The following is a 7,153-nucleotide window of genomic DNA, read 5'->3' as shown; positions in this document are numbered from 1 at the left end:
GAGGTAGACGGATTATGGGGTTAGATGTGCTAGACCGTGGTGGATCCATAGAACCAGAAGGAGTCCCACGAGAAAAACGGGTGAATTTTGAGTGACGAAGGAAAGACATTATTATTGATTGGTTTAGAAATAAGAATAATATCTAACTTGTGAATAGATAAAACTTATAAAATAGAAAGGCAAAAATAAGTAAGAATTAAAAAGTGAAAACTCAAAAACAATCGAATAACAGAATTGCATGGAATTCAAAAGCAAATAAAAATAATTCATATTCGTTCTCCTATTTATAGACAATTAGGGGACTTGCAAATTTGAATTTCAAATTCAAACGTTAGGGAAAATTCAAACGTCGATAAATTTCAAATGCAAACTTAGCACTTGTGACATAAAGCATTTGTCAGGCTATCACAAGTGTTTGTCACATTGTGATAGAAAGGTGACATAAAAACATAAGTTGACATAAAGACAAACGTTGGTGAATAATAAATTTCAAATGGCAAGCTTAGCATGTGACATAAAGACATAAGTTGCTTGTGAGTTGACATAAAGGCAAAACACATGTCATAAGTCTTGTGACAACTCATTATTCACCAACTTATAAGCAAAACATATGTCACATGACACATAAGTATTGTCCATAGGGCCTAATCGGTCGGCCTATAAGGGCCTCATGGGCCGGGCCCAGAAGGGGCCAACAGGCCGGCCCATAGGGTCCCAACGGGCTAGGCCCAGTAGGTCATAGGCCGGTCCGGGCTATGGGCCCAAATTCTTTGGCCTGGCCCGGCTCATTTGAACAGTGACCGTCCCAGCCCTTTTGACACCTCTAGAAATGGAGGATATGGGATTCTGTTCTCTCTGTCCAGCGCACATATATATATTCATATACATCACTTTCAAATTGCCACTAAAATGTGAATGAAATTACAGAAAAGGGATCGCATAAAGGCTGTTGTGCGCTGACTTCCATGAGTTGGGCTTAAATCCAATTATAGACTTAAATTGCATGAGCAGCTGAGCTTTTTATTTAATCATTGTATTTGGGCCTGAGAGCTTTTCCAAATTAATATTCAAATTGGGCTCCATGCTTCACTGATTCACACTACAAGCATCCCAACTTAATTGAGAATATTATATATATATATATTTATATAACATGGTATATCATGAAACACATCCATATATGTTTATGTATTATGCATGAATATGTATATATTATATTTATATTTATATATGTATATTATATATTATTTTTATTTTTATCATTATTTATTTCTATATTTTTTAAATCTTTGAATATGCCTGATGTTGATTTAATCTTCATTTTTCATATAAACTTGCATATGATCACAAAATATTCAATTAAACCTAATTTTAAGATTAAAATAGGAGTATAATTATAACAAAATTAACCGCTAATCACCATGCTGAATATAGCTCATATCTTTAAGGAGGACTGCTCGATCACTCCCGAGAAAAATATTACTACGGAAACTAAAGCTGTCAAGGAAGCCTAGCTATATTTTGACTTTCTTTATTGGAACTATATATTGAGTGGACTGACGAATTTGTTCTACAACGTTTATTTTTTTTATTATCCTGCGGTTTCTGAGCTTTGCTCGACTAATCCCCAAGGGCAAGTGACCTTCTCCCTTGATGCACTCCCCGGGTAAATCCGGATGTGGACACAGCCTATACACACTTGAAGTGGACCTTCAAGAAACGGTTACCCTCCTCATGGGCCCCCCTTTACAACATGCAGATGAGACCCCTGGAGGGGCGACATGGCGTACCCAGATTAGAGGTGTCAAAAGGGCCGGGTGATATTTTCACTCTTGTACTGAAATGGTTTTGATAAATGACTATATGAAAATCAATTTATACTATGAGGATTATATGAATGAGAAAATGAATTTTTATGTATATATGTTTGGAAGCAAGATATGAAAATCTATATGAATGATAAATGGCTATAATTTTAAGTTTTGAGAGTGATTTGTTTTCAAAATAAACTTTTGATAATCTCAACTTGCCTTCAAAAAGATCAAAATGAGGATATGTTAAAGTTTTCTATATTTTCAAAAGGATAGTCGACTATGTGTTTCATTCTGTTGACTATGCCTTAGAATAGTCGACTATGCTGTTAAGGATAGTCGACTATGTATAAGGATAGTCGACTATGCTGGTTGGATCTGTCGACTAGTGAGGCATCTGTCGACTATTTCTTAATCTGTCGACTATCAAGTAAGGATAGTCGACTATGGCTTTTCATCTGTCGACTATTTTTGTTCTTAGAATTCAAAAATTTCTTCACATTTTTACAATAGTCGACTATGTAAAAGGATCTGTCGACTATGGGATTTTTGTGTTATAAGATAGTCGACTATGCCTTTCTGTCTGTCGACTATGTTTAATTTTATTTGATAAAATAGTCGACTAACCTATTTTCTCTGTCGACTATGTGTTTCACAGAAACTTATAACGGCTAATTTTTGGCGCATTAAATGCTCGCCCAACCACCCACAACGATCCAAAATTCATCTTACCTACCATCAACTATAAATAGGTGGTTGAAGACGCATTGAAGGCTGCTGAAATATATTGAATATCTTGAATGATCGTGTCTTCACTGTTACATCGAGCTTTAACTTTTCTCTCTGTATTTTCATTTAAGAGGCTTTGATAATTTACTGTTATATTACTTTTAAGCCTCGATCTTACATTTAAAGAGAGAGCTTGTAACTAAGAGTTGTACTCTTAGAATCTCTATTTCATTCTCAGTATTTTTCCTAGCGGTAGCTAGAGGGCCCATTAAGTTGGGAGGTTGTAAGTTCCCTAGTCAAGAACTAGAGGACCTGCTCGTATTGAGTAGGGGGTTTGAGAGTAAAGATTGGTTTTAAAATCCTTAGTTGATAGCTAAGGTAGTGGACTAAGCTTAGAAAGCTGAACCACTATAAATACGTGTCTTCACTGCTTTCCGTCACTGCTTTTCATATTTTTCTTGCTTCCTTTGCATTTCTGTTTCTACTGACTTTGAATGTTCATTGATAAAATTCCATATTTACTCTTCACCATTTGAAAATATCTTTGCTTCTCAAAAGAATTTTTTTTTAATTATACCAATTCACCCCCCCTCTTGGTGTGTGTCATATAAGTTCAATTCTATCACCGGGCCCATGGGGGGCCCTGGCCGGATTGAGTCCAACCCGTTGGGACCCTATGGGCGGGCCTATGAGGCCCTATGGGCCCAGTCAGTTAGGCCCTTATGGGCCGGTCGATTAGGCCCTATGGACAATACTTATGTGTCAAGTGTGACATGTGCTTTGCTTATGAGTTGGTGAATAATGAGTTGTCACAAACACCTTTATGTCACAAGATTTGTGACATGTGCTTTGCTTTTATGTCAACTCACAAACAACTTATGTCTTTATGTCACATGCTAAGCTTGCCATTTGAAATTCATTATTCACTAACGTTTGCCTTTATGTCAACTTATGTCTTCATATCACATTTCTGTCACAATGTGACAAGCACTTGTGACAACCTGGCAAATGCTTTATGTCACAAGTGCTAAGTTTGCATTTGAAATTCATCGATGTTTGAATTTTCCCTAACGTTTGAATTTGAAATTCAAATTTGCAAATTCCCTGATTGTCTATAAATAGGAGAACGAATATGAGTTATTTTCATTTGCTTTCGAATTCCATGCAATTCTGTTGTTCGATTGTTCTTGAGTTTTCACTTCTTAATTCTTACTTATTTTTGTCTTTCTATTTTATAAGTTTTATCCATTCACAAGTTAGATATTATTCTTATTTCTAAACCAATCAATAATAATGTCTTTCCTTCGTCGTTCAAAATCTACCCGTTTTTCTCGTGGGACTCCTTCTGATTTTATAGATCCACCACGGTCTAGCACATCTAACCCCATAATCCATCCACCTCGTTGTCCTTAGCCCTAACCCCCAGTGGATTTTATTCATGATTTGTATAACACAAATTATGCAGATCAGGATGAAACACTTCCACCTGACTCACTAGAAGAGTATGACAACATCAACTTTGTTGGGCCTGCTGATTTTCCACCCCCACCAACACCCAGAGAGAATGAAGAAGATGATGCAGGTCCGTCAAATGTGAGAGCTGTTAGGAAAAGATAGCAGACAAGTGCTGTTTGGAACTATTATGAAATAGTTCAGATTGAAGGCGAGAGTGAAAGGGCCCAATGTAAGGTATGTAAAAAATGTCTTGTGTGTGGCGACGAAACACGTCATCTAAAAAGGCACGTGGCAAAGCATAAGGAGGCAATGGCCTATAGTGAAAAAGGTAATACACAAACTCAATTAAATCTTTCAGGTAATATTCATCGTTATAATTCAGAACTAGACAAGGAGTGTTTAGCTAAAATGATAATGAAATTAGAATGCACTTTTTTGTTTGCACAAGATCCCGTTTTTAAGTGGTTTTGTGAAACTGTACACAATTCACAGTCTAGAGGTTTCTCTAGGAACACTATTAGAAATGAAGCAATGAGATTATTTTTAATATATAAAGATAAACTAAAAAGTGTATTTAATCAACTTACTAGTAAAATCTCATTTACGTCTGACATATGGTATGGCGGACTAACAAATAATCATTATTTATGTGTGACAACCCATTGGATAAATGACATGTGGGCTATTCAAAAAAGAATAATTACTTTTAAAGAACTTTTAGAAGAACACAGTGGAAACTACATAGCTCAAGCGATTTCACAGTCCGTATTAGATTACAATATTTTGGAAAAAATTATTTGCTATTTTTTTGATAATACTAGTAATAATAATGTCGCAGTGGAATGATTAAAACTTTATGTGCCCTTAATTTTAGGGGAAAAATTGTTTCACAATAGATGTACATGTCATATTTTAAATCTATGTATTTAAGATGGTCTTCGTGTAGGTTCAGACTCATTAGAAAAAGTAAAAAGTTGTTTAAAATTCATATGCACTAATACGTCTAGACTTAAAGAATGGAAACAATTAGTTCATGCTTATCAACTGTCTTATAAAAAATTTCCAAAAGACATTGAAACTAGATGGAACTCAACATTTTTGTTATTACAAATGATAACACCATATAGAGAACTTTTAACAATGTTTTGGAATAAAGAAATGCTCCCATCTCATCACATAACTGAACTTGATTGGAATTTGTTAGATATACTTATTTTTATATTAGAACAATTTTATCATGCTACAGTTACATTTTCTGGTTGTAAATACCCAACAACTCACTTTTTTTAAGAGAAATATATAGTATAGTAAATTGTTTCAATGAATATAGAGAACATCAAGGTTACATGTCATTTCTTGACCCAATGAAAACAAAATTTAGGAAATATTGGACGCAAATTCCACCACTTTACCTAATAGCTAGTGCGTTAGATCCCACACAAAAGTAGAATGCTGTAGATGGTTTTTTAGATTTTTATGGCAATGTTATGAATATTGATACAGATGATACAAAATATGAAATTAAACAATTAGTATATGAAATGTATAATTTGTACGAATTTTATTTTAAACCTAGACAACAAGTTGAAGACTTATCAAAACAAACAAAATCCAAAGGAAATTTAAAATTTGAATTTTTAAAATTTTTGAGAAGTAAACAATAAAAAAAAAAACTACAATGTCTAGTAGTGCATTTAATGAATTAGACTTTTATTTAAATAGAGATATGCAATTTTCTGATGATGAAATAAATAATTTTGATGTTTTGGCCCGGTGGCGCCTAAACCAACACACATATCCCGTTTTGGCTACCATGGCCCGTGATGTGCTAACTCCTCCGGTGTCCACAGTACTATTAGAGTCTACTTTCTCTGCAGGTAACAAGGTGTTAGATCCAAAAAGATCAAGATTATCACGAAAAATATTAGAAATGTGTGTTTGCCTTAGAGATTGGCTCGATGTGGAGTTCGAACAACAAGGGATCGAGTTAGTAGATGATGTTGATCATTAGCTGAAGCCACTTTACCTTTGTAATTTTGTACTATTTTCTTTTATTTAATCGAAAAGATGTAAAAATTTAATTTAACTATTGTACTCCCTCACCAATCAGTATTGGCAATCGCCATTTGAGTGATGAGATTTTTTTGTTAACCGTAAGATAATGATCTTGCTGTAGCAATAGATTTAAAAATTTCCTACCTTTAAAAAGAGACTAGGATTATTAGGGATGGTTGCTAACTCATGTAAAAAAGGTAAAATAATTATTTTATTGAACTTTTTCAAGTGATGGCTTGAAGAGAGAGGAGTAGGCCATTTGTTTTCCGAATGGTTCGAATCTCTATAAATTGCAGTGTCCCTTGCTCATTTATTTTTTTAATTATATTATTCTTTATTAATTATTGATATTGGATGCTAAAAAATTTACATTTTGCAATATATATAAATAATAACCATCAATATATTTAAAATTTTCAAGCTAAATTTTTTATATATTTAAATTATAAATAAACATTCTTCTTTTTATATGTGTATTATTTTTCATATTAATTCACAAAAAAATTTATAAGGCATATAGAATTTTGAAGTATAAAATGATGAAATAATATTTAAAACTTAAGATAGAAAATTGTTTAAGAAGGAAAAAAAGAAAAAAAATGGTTTTATATATGCATTATTTTGATATTTATATATGTATATATTATATGCATTATTTTTAAAAAAAGAAAAGAAAAAAGGGGTCGGGCCCACTAGGCCCGGCCCTCTAGCCCACGGGTTGGCTCGGCCCGGCCCCCCTACAGGGGGGTCGTGGGCCAGGTCGGGCCCTATCCACGTCAAAAGGGGCCGGCCCCAGCCCAACCCTTTTAGTAAAAGGGCTGGCCCTTTTAACATCTCTAACCCAGACCCTGCCTCCACAAGAGCAACTTGTCTTTTAGCATTAAATGTTACCTTCCAAGTTGCCACTAAGATTCGAAACTCCGATGCTCCTGTTATTCTCATTGTGCTTTACCGTTAAACCATTCCCATGGGGGTGCTCTACAATGTTTATTGCAATGTCTATCAGACGTCCAAGCAACTGTGGGAAGCTTTAGACAAAAAATATGAGCTGGAAGATGCCGGCACCAAGAAGTTTCTTGTGGGGAAGTTTTTATACTTTAAGA

Source organism: Diospyros lotus, chromosome 14, assembly GCF_014633365.1.
Source record: "Diospyros lotus cultivar Yz01 chromosome 14, ASM1463336v1, whole genome shotgun sequence".
Classification (NCBI taxonomy): Eukaryota; Viridiplantae; Streptophyta; class Magnoliopsida; order Ericales; family Ebenaceae; genus Diospyros; species Diospyros lotus.
The sequence above is the reverse complement of the archived record's forward strand: the minus strand, read 5'-3'. Positions refer to the sequence as shown.